The sequence below is a fragment of the Dama dama genome, chromosome 4, assembly GCF_033118175.1.
Source record: "Dama dama isolate Ldn47 chromosome 4, ASM3311817v1, whole genome shotgun sequence".
Lineage (NCBI taxonomy): Eukaryota > Metazoa > Chordata > Mammalia > Artiodactyla > Cervidae > Dama > Dama dama.
Window position 1 is genome coordinate 58,667,394 of NC_083684.1, and position 12,507 is coordinate 58,679,900.

The 12,507-nt window shown below is 47.7% G+C and overlaps 1 long non-coding RNA gene across 1 annotated transcript; it reads left to right on the forward strand.

Moving 5' to 3' along the window:
- The first annotated feature begins 3,984 nt into the window (after window positions 1-3,984).
- LOC133051463 (uncharacterized) lies at window positions 3,985-5,305 on the forward strand. Its single transcript, XR_009691887.1, has 3 exons — window positions 3,985-4,067; window positions 4,785-5,005; window positions 5,140-5,305. It is a non-coding gene; the product is annotated as an uncharacterized LOC133051463 (long non-coding RNA).
- Window positions 5,306-12,507: the final 7,202 nt, after the last annotated feature.

Sequence of the window (12,507 nt, forward strand, 5' to 3'; positions counted from 1 at the left end):
CTTGCCTCCATGCCAAGCTGTTTATTTAGATATGTTTTGATATCATATGAGGGGAGTCTCCCACCTCTGTTCAGTTTCAGATCTATCTTTACCATTCCTGTCCATTTTCTCTTCTAGATGGATTTTAGTAGCTGCTTTTCTAGCTAGTTCCCTGAAAACTCCTATTGAGATTGGGATGGAAATTGCATTGGACTGATGAATTAACAAGAAGATTGACATCTTTTTTCATAACCATGAACATATTGTCTCTATCCATTGATTTCACCTTTTGTTAGGAGCCTACTGTAAAATATTTTTTCTAATTAATTTTTATTTCTATAATTGACTCATAAATTCCTGGGCTTCCCTGGTGGCTTAGTGGTATAGAATCTGCCTGCCAATGCAGGAGACACAGGTTCCATCCCTGATCTGGGAAGATCCCCTGGAGAAGGAAATGGCAGCCCACTCCAGTATTCTTGCCTGGGAAATCCTATGGACAGAGGGGCCTGGTGAGCTACAGTCCATGGGGTTGCAAAGAGTGGCTGAGCACGCATGCACCAATGACTCCATTTTAACCTGTCTCTGTAAAGACCTTGAAAGTGAAAGTAGCTCACTCGTGTCCAACTCTTTGCGACCCCATGGACTGTATAGTCCATAGAATTCTCTATGCCATAATACTGGAGTGGGTAGCCTTTCCCTTCTCCAGGAGATCTTCCCAACCCAGGGATCAAAACCAGGTCTCCCCCATTGCGGGCGGATTCTTTACCAGTTGAGCCACAAGGGAAGCCCGCAAATACTCAAGTGGGTAGCCTATCCCTTCTCCAGCGGGTCTTCCGGACCCAGGAATTGGACCTTATTTCCAAATAAAGTCACATTCTGAAGTAATGGAGGTTAGGACTCAACTTTATCTTTTTGGGGGGCACAATTCAACCCTTAACAATTTTCTGTTACTTTTTATAAACTTCTTCCTTCTGAATTCATTTGCTTCTTGCTAGAGTACATTCTCTTCTAACTCTTTCAGGGAACGTTCTAGATAGGCCATTTCTGAGTCTTGTTCATCTGAAAATGTCTTTATTTGACCCTCACAAAAGCAACCTCAAATTCTAGGGGAACATCCCTGGTGGTTAAGACTCTGAGCTCCCAATGCAGGGGGCATGGGTTCAATTCCCGGTTGGGGAACTAAGCTTCCACATGTTGCATGGCTCATGTGGTAAACAAATGGAATCTCAAATTCTGGGTTCCTAGTTATTTTTCTTGTAAAGTTAGAAGACACTGGTCCAGACTTCCCTGGTGGTCCAGTTTTTAAGAATCTGCCTGCCAATGCAGGGGACGTGGGTTGGATCCCAGGTCTAGGAAGATCCCACATGCGGAGAACAAGGCAACGAAGCTCTTTCACAAAACTACTGAGCCCACATGCCTGGAGCCCGTGCTCCACAAGAGAAGCCACAGCAGTGAGAAGCCCATGCTCTGCAAGAAAAATAGCCCCCACTGCTGGCAACTAGAGAAAAGCCCGCGTGCAGCCAGGAAGACGCAGTGCAGCCAAAAATAAATAAATAAAAGAAAAAAGAAGGAGATATTGGTCCTCTTTCTGGGTCATCACTGATGATAAGTCTTTCGTCATAAGCAATCGCATCTCTGAGCGTAATTTTCCCCCAGGATTCTTTATTAGCAGTGTGACCTAGTGCCAGCAACTCGGTTTCTCCAGGTAGGTCAGTTTGCTCACCTCTAAAATGAGAATAACAATGGCAGAACTATTAGGAAGATGAAATGAGGTATGTGGAAAGTGCCTACATCTGTATTTGGCAGACGGTATATGCAGTATTCAGGTCTGTCATAAAAATAATATAATCCTTGACCACAACCTGGGCAAGCAGGGGCTGAAGCTGTTGTGACCACTGCTGTATCAAAGCATCCAGAAACCAGAAGGGACTACTGAACCATGTATTGTTTGAGTGAACAAAGAACAGAAACAGAGTCCTCCAACAATCGACTTTACTACTGGAGCTGCTGCTTCCACATCTGTAACTGCTGAGGTTGTGAGAATTCAGTAAGACCACAGAGACATGTCTTGAGCTGTATGGTTCGCTCATTCCTTGACTGACTACATATTAAGCATCTATTGTGTGACAGGCACTGGGGATGTGTGCGTGTTAAGTCGCTTCCGTCATGTCCGACTTTTTGCGATCCTATGGACCTTTGTCCACCAGGCTCTTCTGTCCATGGGATTCTCCAGGCAAGAACACTGGAGTGGGTTGCCATGCCCGCCTTCAGGGGATCTTCCCCACCCAGGAATCGAACCTGTGTCTCCTATGTCTCCTGCATTGACAGGCAGGTCCTTTATCACTAGCGCCACCTGGGAAGCCCAACTGGAGATACAGCTGACAGCAAATCAGACCAGGTCTCTGTACTGTGGCGCGAATGGTGTCATGGGAGACAGACAATAAGAAAAAAAACACAAATAAAAGAGTTCCAGACAGTCATTTATGTTCTGGAGATGATTAAAAAAAAAAAAAAAAAGTGATGTGAAGTAGATGATGGAGGAGACCACACAGTCTCAGGAAAAGGGACTTTATAAATTAAAAAATATGTACATATTACCATCAATGAGATAACTTTTATCAAAGTAGATTGAGCACATACTACGAGCTAAATCCTCATAATTACCTTCCTCTTAGGGGCTGGTGTTAAAGAATTTGCTTGCCAGTGCAGGAACCGCAGAGGACACGGATTCCATCCCTGAGTTGGGAAGGTCCCCTGGAGAGGAAGATCCCCTGGAAGAGTAAACGGCACCCCACTCCAGTATTCTTGCCTGGGAAATCCCATGGACAGAGGTGTCTGGCGGGCTACAGTCCACGGGGTTCGCAAAGAGTCAGGCACGACTTAGCGACTGAGCATGCATGTAGGTATCGATAGTTTATTTAACAGATGAAGGAGCTGAGGCCCCAGTGACACGGAGATGGCCTATGAAAATTTGTCTCTCAATCCAAGGGCAGAGAGGCTTTCTAGAAGGAAGCCAGCCTGGGCGGGACTCAGTTTCTCCCGAGGGAGAATGGAAATTACCAAAGAAACCTGCAACTCGTATCTTTTCCGCCAGGGGGCGATGGCATCCCACAAGAAGATCTGAGCTGTAGGGGCGCTGGAACAGGTACCCACCCTCGGGTAAGACCCCCCAGCGAAGGCGGCGGGCGGTCCCTTCCCATCTCCCGACCCGTTTGTCTCTCGCTGAAGTGAAGCAAAGGCCCCGCGGAGCGCGGTTCAGGTTAACTCTGAGCCTATCTGATTAGCTGACAGGGGAGAAAGTTGCTCTCAATTCTACAGTATATTTTCCAAGTTGGATTCCTACTTTCAGTTCCCAAGTTGAACTTCCGGATCCTGAATTCGAATCTTTCCAGCTCCCAGAGTTGCGAGTTCGAGTCTAACAGCTGTCCGTACTGTATTCATTTCCCCATCCTTCTTCCCAAATACTCCAAGTTCAAAGTCCAGCCCCAACCGAAGTTCCTGGGCAACTCCTCGGAGTCCAGACCTTGCCCCATTCCCAAACCTTCCCCTAACCCCAACTTCGACTTTCCTCTGAACCTCCAAAGGACTAGGGTGAGGATGGTGAACATAAGGACACCTCGCCCCTAATGCCGCCCTAGAGACTCTGGGCGGGGGGCCGACTGCCGCCGGACCGAAGGCTCTGGAAGCGAAGGCGTGGCCGAGGGGCGCAGTGACCCGGCCAGCGTCCCCACCCGCCTCTAAACTTAGCCGCGGTGACGCGCGGCCCGGCTATCGCGGCGGGGCCGGGGACGCAGGGGGGCCCGAGCGGAGGGGGAGCGGCTCAGCTCCGCTAGCCTCTATTTATAGAGCCCGGAACCCGAAATAGCGCCGAGCGGAGCGGCCGGGATGACGCGGGAGCCGCCGGGGGCTGACTCACCCGGCCCGGAGCGGCGGCCCCCGGATGGGGGACAGTGGAGGCGCTGGACTCGACCCCGCGCCATCCCGGGCACCTCTTCTGCTGGGACGTCCCAGGTTTCCACGGGGCACTGTGGTTGGATACGCAGCAAAAAGGAGGATCTGCAGCACGAGAGACTGAAGTTAGATCACAGGTGGGACTTCCCTCAAAGAGCCCAGAATCAAGGAACTAACTTTATACAAGAAGAGGGGTTGGGAAGGAGGGGAGATGAACCAGATATACACACGTATTTATCACCAGCAATAGGATTGAGGCGTCTTGGGGGCACAAAAATGGACACAACTGAGCCAAACCCCTGGGTCACAGCTGTTCCCCTCTCCACTTGCCATGGCTCCTTGCATGCTGTTCCCACTCCCTAGAAAGCCTTTCCCTGCCTCCCCAATCTTATGAACTCATGCTCCTCAGAGACCTGGTGCTAAGGGCAATCCCTCAAATTAAAACTCTGACCCACTGGGCTGGGAGCCCCATGAGGGTAGGGCCAGGCGCTTCTCAGTCATCACCATTTTCCCAACATAAGATAGGCCTCTGCAGAAATTAACTGCATGAATAAAAACTGTTGGTAATAAAATAAAATGACGCTTCCCAAACTATCACCGCAAATGTTGGCTGTATGCTACATGCCAGGTTTGAGTCGGACAGTTATCTCCTATGGGTCTCACTACAACCTTAGGAGGGAAATATTTTTATTATTTTCATCATCACCAACTTCATGATGTTGCTGTCTTTTTTGTTTAGTCACTCAGTCGTGTCCGACTCTTTGTGACCCCATGGACTGTAGCCCGCTAGGCTCTCCTGCACACAGGATTTCCCAGGCAAGAATACAGGAGTGGGTTGTTATTTCCTTCTCCAGGGGATCTTCTCAACCCAGGGATCGAACCTGCAGCTCCTGCATTAGCAGGCGGATGCTTTACCACTGAGCCATCCGGGAAGCCCAACCCCATGTTAGCGATGAAGAAACTGAGGCTCAAAGAATACCTTACATGTCCTCAGAACTGTGTCCAAACCAGGTCCCCTGGCCCCAGAGATGTTCAGTTCCCAGGATACTGTGTTTAATTCCTATAGGACCAAAAGGTAAGGGGTGATTCTCAAAGTGCAGTCCACTTGGGAGGCTCCCCAGCACTCTTTCTTGAGGTCCCCAGGGTCAAAATGATTATCATAGTGCTGACACTTAACTCCCTTTTTCACTTTCCTTCTCAAATGTTCAGTGCAACCTGCAAAATATCTCAACACTGAGCACAGAAGCAGAGAAGACCCAGCTATCTTCTGTCCAGCCAGACATTAAAGTAATCTGTAAAACACTGCCCCTCTTCTTACTAAATGTTCTCTTTCTTTCAAGTACAGTTGGTTTGTTTGTTGGTTGATTTTTTTTTTTTTTTCCCCCATGCCTCAAGGTTTGTGGGATCGCAGTTCCCTGACCAGGGATTGAACCTGTGCCCCCTGCAGTGGAAACTCAGTCCTAACCACTGGACTACCAGGGAATTCCCCAAAATATGTTTTCAATTTAAAATATAGGATTTCTGTTAACCTGATTTTTTAAAAATTATTTTCAAATGAACCAATAAATAATCCTTAAATATCTCAGCTTCAATTCCTAACACAGTAAATATGGATAGATATAATCCATATCAGCCAAAGTTCTTTGGAGTCCTCATTACTTTTTATGTATTTATTTTTATTTTTGCTGCGCTGAGTCTTCGTTGCTATGCCCAGACTTTCTCTAGTTTCAGCGAGCGGGGTCCGCTCCTCACTGCGTTTCGAGGGTTTCCCATTGTCATGGCTTCTTTTGTCACAGAGCTCAGGCTGTAGGAGCTTGGGCTTCAGTAGCTGCAGCACTTGGGCTCAGCCCAAGTTGAGACTCGTGGGTTTAGTTGCTCCTTGGCATGTGGAATCTTCCAGGACCAGGGATCAAACCTATGTCCTCTGCACTGGCAGGTGGACTTATCCATTGTGCCACTAGGGAAGTCCAGTCCTCATGACTTTTTAGGAGCATAAGCGACCTTGAGACCAAAAGTTTAAGAATCACTGAACTAATAGTCATACATACCTAAGTGTTATATGAAAGACAAGAGTATGAAACATCATTTTAACTGGGGGTGGGAAAATGGGAGGGCAGGAGAGTTTTTTTCTGTCAAAGAAACATTAAAGAGATCTACAGGATGACTGGCAATCTGCTAGGTGAAGGGAGGAGAGTTTTCAAGGCAGTGGGAACAGTTTGTGCAAAGCCCCTGTGGTAGGAAATTGCTAAGCCTACAAAGATGAAACACACGGAGTGAGGGGGAGAATGGCAAGAAATAAGAGCAGGCAGTCAAGGGACCAGATCATGTAGGATTGCAAAGGCCATGGTAAAAATTTTGGATTTTATTCTGAGTGGAGAATGGTCAAGGATGGAAGCCGGAAGCCCAGTAGGGAAGTGATCTCAGTTGTCCAGGGAAGATCAGATAGTAGTCTAGACGAGGGTGATGGGAAGTCAAGAGAAATGCTTGGGGGCTTCCCTGCTGGTCCAGTGGTTAAGAATTCACCTTGCAATGCAAGGGACACCAGTCTGATCCCTGGTCCAGGAAGATCCCACATGCCAAGAAGCAACAAAGTCCCAATGCCACAACTACTGAACCTGTGCTTTAGAGCCCTCAAGCTGCAACTACTGAACCCACGTGCTGCAACTATTGAAGCCCCATCACCTAGAGCCCATGCTTATCTTGTTTCTATTATAATTTCTAGTTGATTAATGTTACTATTATCAGTTGGCCAGGCAATCTGGCCTAATTCTCAGTTTAAAATAGTTTGTTGATTCTCTTAGCCTTTCTTTGAGATGGTAGCATTATCTCTTGCCTTCCCATCTTTATATCTCATTTATTTTTCTTGTCCTATAGCATTTGCAAAGACTTTCAGGACGATGTCAAATGACAAAGTTGATCAGTCCTCATGTACTCCACATCACAGCCTTCTGAGAAGACTTCTTTTTTTTTTTTTTTTTTTGCTATATCAGGTCTCAGTTGTGGTGTGCTGGCCCTAGAGCAACATGGGCTTAATAGTTTCGACGTGCAGGATTAGTTGCCCTGTGGTATGTGGGATCTTAGTTCCCCGACCAGAGATCAAACCTGCATCCCCTGCATTGGAAAGCAGATTCATAACCAATGGACTGCTCGGAAAGTCCCTGAGATGACTTATCTTGTTATTCCTATTTTGTAGAAGGAGAAAGCGAGGTATAGGGAGGCTAGTCTCTTGATCAAGGCCACACAGCAAAGAAGCAAACAAACCAGGTCTCCAACAAAAGCTTGTGTTCTAACCACTGCCTTAAAAGAAAACTCAACAGGCATCCTGTATTTTTTTTTAAAACAGGCAAAATACCTTGTGAGTTTCCACAGTGGCCCCTGGATCTTGAATGAGGTTCTGGGGACCTGAGATCTGATTCTGACTCTGCCTTCTTTTTGAGCCTCAGTTTTCTCCTTTGAGACAGCATTTGAAAGCCACAGAAACTCTGTCTTCAGGATGTAAGGGGACAGGCCCCCAAACAGACTGTATTCATTTCCTGTGACCGCCTAACAAATTACCACAAATTTGGTGGCTTAAAACAACAGAAATTTATTCTCTCTCAGTTCTGGAGACCGGAAATCCTATTATAAAGCAAAATATCAGCAGGGTCACACTCCCTCTTTTTTTTTTTTTTAACTTTTCTTCTTATCACTTTCATCTATTTATGATGCAGGTTTGATCTCTGGTCGGGGAACTAAGATCCCACATACCACAGGGCAACTAATCCTGCACGTCGAAACTATTAAGCCCATGTTGCTCTAGGGCCAGCACACCACAACTGAGACCTGATATAGCAAAAAAAAAAAAAAAAAAGAAGTCTTCTCAGAAGGCTGTGATGTGGAGTACATGAGGACTGATCAACTTTGTCATTTGACATCGTCCTGAAAGTCTTTGCAAATGCTATAGGACAAGAAAAATAAATGAGATATAAAGATGGGAAGGCAAGAGATAATGCTACCATCTCAAATCTGGTTGCACTGCATTTTCGTTGCTGTGCTCCGACTTTCTCTAGTTCTGGCCGGTGGGGGCAGCTCTTGCGGTGCCGGGGCCTCTCATCACGGCAGCTTCTTTTGATGCAGAGCACGGACTCTAGATCGATGACTCAGTAGTTGTGGCACTCAAGCTTCTTCGTTGCTCCGAGGCATGTGGAATTTTCCTGGACTAGGGATAGATCCCGCGTCCCCTGCACTGGGAGGCAGATTCTTAGACCATTAGACCACCCTCTGAATTTCCTAGGGGAAGATCCTTCCCTGCCTCTTCCAGCTTCTCCTGGCCCCAGCTTCTCCTGGGCTTGTGACTCCATCAGTCTCCTCTCTCCCTCCATTTCCACACGACCACATCTTCTCTAATCCGTCTCCAGTTTCCCTCCGCTGTTCTCGCTCTTCCTCTCTTTTAATATCTATTTCTCCATTTATTGAAGTCTTCCCTAATTTCTCTCAGCAATGTTTTATTAGCTTTCAGTGTACAGATCTTGCACATCCATTATTGTTATTTTTTGACCATGCTGCAAGGCATCCAGGATCTTAGTTCCCTGACCAGGAACTGAACCTGTGCCCCCTGCAGTGGAGGTGTGAGTCCCAACCCCTGGACCTCCAGGGGATCTCCCCTCCACTGCCTTTCTCTTGTAAAGACACTTGACGTTGGGTTTTGGGACCACTTGGATAATCTACAGTGATATCATCTTGAGATCCTAACCTTAATTATATCTGCAAAGACCCTTTTTCCAAATAAGTTCCCATTCACAGATCTCAGGTGGATTTATCTTGGGTTGGACAGGGGCACATCATTCAACTCATTACACAGATCAAAACAGGAAAATGAGAACAGGAAAATACGTGGCAGAGTTTAGACCGGGAGGTGTCGAAAGCTTTGTGATTGCACACACCTGTTCCAGTGGGGAATGTTAGCACGTGCCCTCGAGAGCCCAGAGTGGTCCAGGTGTCCTTCAGATGATGGTTAGAAGTCAGGTGTGTCCACCATGCTCTGACATTTCCACGAGGATGGGGAGTCTTTAAGGGAGTTTTTCAGTCTTCAACTCTTAAAGTGGAGTTGAGAGATTTTCTCACAAAATTCCAAATAATAATAAAAGTCAAACACTTGTACAGCACTCAGTATGTGCCAAGTCTTGTTCTAACTGCTTAAATATCTATTAATTCATTTAATCCTCACAAAACCCCCTCTGATGTCTTGCCGATTCTCCTTTCATAGGGGAATAAACCGAGGTACAGAGAGGCTAGAGTTTCAGTTTGGAAGTTTCAGAGTCTGAACCCTGTAGTCTGGCTTCAGAGCCTAGGTTCTTGATGTGAAGCCTTGCTGGCACCTGGAGGCACACCATCTCACGTTAAATCTGAACTCTGAGGAAGCCATACTCCCAGATCCCTGGTCAGGCATTGGCTACTGCGTGATGTCCAACATGGCTACGCGTGGCTCTTAAGCACTTGATACATGGCTGGTCCACAATGAGATGTGTCGTGAGGGTAAAATCCACATCACATGTCATATACTTAGTGTGATAAAAAAGAAAAAAAACAGAACAGAAACTATCTCGTTAAGAAAACTGCTGGACTTCTCTGGTGGTGCAGTGGTTAAGAATCTGCCTGCCAATGCAGGGGACACAAGTTCTACCCCTGGTCCAGGAAGATTCCACGTGCCCTGGGGCAGCTAAGCCTGTGCACAACTATGCAGCCTGCACAGACTAGAGCCCACGCTCTTCAACAAGCGAGCCACCACAATGAGGAGCCTGTGCGCTGCAACCAGAGACACCCCTGCTCACCGCAACCAGAGAAAGCCCATGAGCAGCTACAAAGACCCAGCACAGCCAAAAATAAATAATTGTTTTTCAAAAAGAAGACTGCTGATATTAAGTACATGTTGAAATAATATTTTGCATCTATCTGGTTAAATAAAATACAGGAACAAAATTATTTTCACCTGTTTCTTTTGGCTTTTGCAGGGGAGCTACTAGGGCATTCAGGCTCACGTCCTATTTCTTGTGGACAGCGCTGGTCCATGGGATTTGCTGTCTTTCCATCCGGGAGGGCATCAGATGATGGGGTGCCACTTGTTCCAGGGGTCACTGAGCCTCAGGATTTCTTGTGATTGTTCTGGAACAATCCATGTCAGAAGCAGGTTCAAACAAAGTGACTGAGGCTCACGTCAAAAACTTGGCCTTAAAGGATGCTCTCAAATTCCTCTCTGCACCAGACCCAGGTGAAGAAGCTACTTAGCCAGGAGAGACCACAGAGCCAGGCAGGACTTTGCAGCCACTCGATGTACAGAGTACATTTTTTATTCATAAATATTCATATACACGCATGCCTTTATTGAGCTTTCCAGGTGCCACTGGTAATAAAGAATCCGCCTGCCAAGGCAGGAGATCTAAGAGACGCAGTTTCAATACCTGGGTCGGGAAGATCCCTTGGAGGAGGGCATAGCAACCCACTCCAGTATTCTTGCCTGGAGAATTGCATGGACAGAGAAGCCTGGTGGGCTTTGATCTACAGGGTCACAAAGTGTTGGACACCACTGCAGCAACTTAGCACGCACGCGTGTGACCTTATTAAAAACATTATAAAAACTTACAAAACGGAGATGAAGGGACTTCCCTGGTGGAACAGTGGTTAAGACTCCACATTTCCAATACAGGAGGTGCAGGTTTGATCCCTGATCAGGGAACTGAGATCTTACATGCTGGGTGGCATGGGCAAAAAACAAACAAAAATAAAAACCCTTGAAACAAACAAAACAGAGAGAAAACACTCCCGGATGAACCGGGCTGCGTGAGATTACAAGTTCAAAGTCTGACTCTGTCCCCTCCCTGGCTGGGATTCCTTCCATGAGTCCCAGTTTCTTCATCCAGAAACTGGAAGTGTTTGTTCCTGTGCACTGAAGGGTTTTGGGGGAAGTCAGTAAGGCCGTGTGTGCAAAGGGCCTGGCACAGTGCCAGGCAGAGAATGCACTCCAACAGCCACCAGGTTACTTGAGAGGTTGGGACCTGGCTTAGGTTGGAGGGAGTCGCGTCAGGTTTCTCAGCAGAGGGGATCACTGTGTTGGACCTCAAAGCATGGAGCACTATTCACTGGGTGGAGAAGGATGGGAAAGGCACTTGGGCAGAGACAGCCGAATGTTTGAGTCGAGAGACATGCACGAGGCACTGGAGAAAGGCGAGCTGTTCGAGTATTGTTTGAAGGTGAAGTGGCGTGTGTTAGGGAAAGGGGGGGGGCAGGAGATGGAGTTGAATAAAGCAGCAGGCCACGGAACGCCATGGAAGGCCTTGCAGATCACAGGACCAGAGCAATGGGGAGCCACAGCAGGCTCTGAGCAGGGGAGAGACCTGAAAAGAGCGGGTTTGTGGTTTAGTAAAATCCTTGCAGGTGGGAAGGGGCAGACCCACGGCAGGAAACCAGGGATGAGTGTAGATATGAAGGAAGAAGTGGGGAAAGGGGGCCAAGGAGGCAGCTGGGTCAGAGTAAGGAGGAGGAGGAAGGAGAACACATAAAATCTTTAAAAGACAGAATGGAGGGAGGAATTCTCTGGTGGTCCAGTTGTTAGGAGTTGGCCTGCCAATGCCGGGGACACAGTTATCCCCGGTCTGGAAAGACCCCACATGCCACAGGACACCGAGACTGCCACAGCTGCCAAGCCCACGTGCTGCAACTACTGAAGCCAGTGTGCCCGAGAGCCCTTGCTCTGCAACAAGAGGAATTACCGCAGTGAGAAGCCCGTGCACGGAAACTAAAGACTTTGCTGCAACTAAAGAAAGCCTGAGCACAGCAATGAAGACCCAGAGCAGTCCAAAAAAAAAAAAAAAAGAATAGAGGAATTCCCTGGTGGTTCAGTGGTTAGGAATTCTGAGCTTCCATTGCAAGGGGCACAGGTTTGATCCTTGATTGGGGAACTAAGGTCCTACAGGCTGCACAGTGTGGGGAAAAAAAAAAAGAATGGAGATAAGTGATGGGCTATGGGAGGTAAGGGGAGGGAGGCACCAACAGGACTCTGGTCCAAGAGACAGGGTCTAGGTGGGACTAAGTGGAAGCTGGGGGCCTGGGAGAAGGAACCACAGGCGTAGGAGGAAGATATTGAGGACAGGGTGAAATTCTGTGGGACAACCAGGGGGAGGCATCCAAGAAGCTTCTAGATACATGGGTCTGGAGTGCAGGAGAGATGGAGAAGCAGAGGCTGGGAGGCAGGCTGAAATCCTGACAGTGGGAGAAAGGGGAGGGTGCAGTAGGGTAAACCCATCATCAGCCAGTGATGAAAGTGAAAAGCAGTCCTTCCCAGAACAGTAGGCTCGGAGTTGGGTTCTCATTCTGGTCTATACCTGGGGACAGGATGATGAGCAGACCCAGAGCCACCACAGGAGTGCCTGCCTGATGAGGGGTGGGGGCTCAGGTGTATACAAGCAGTCCATGCCTCCATGGGTGTGTGTGTGAGTGTGTGTGTATGTTTAATGAATGGGTACTTCAGGGGGTACAGTTATCCACTGCCAAGGACTAGAGGTGGTGGAAACTTCCTGGTTGTGGGGGTGGTTAGAAAGCAAA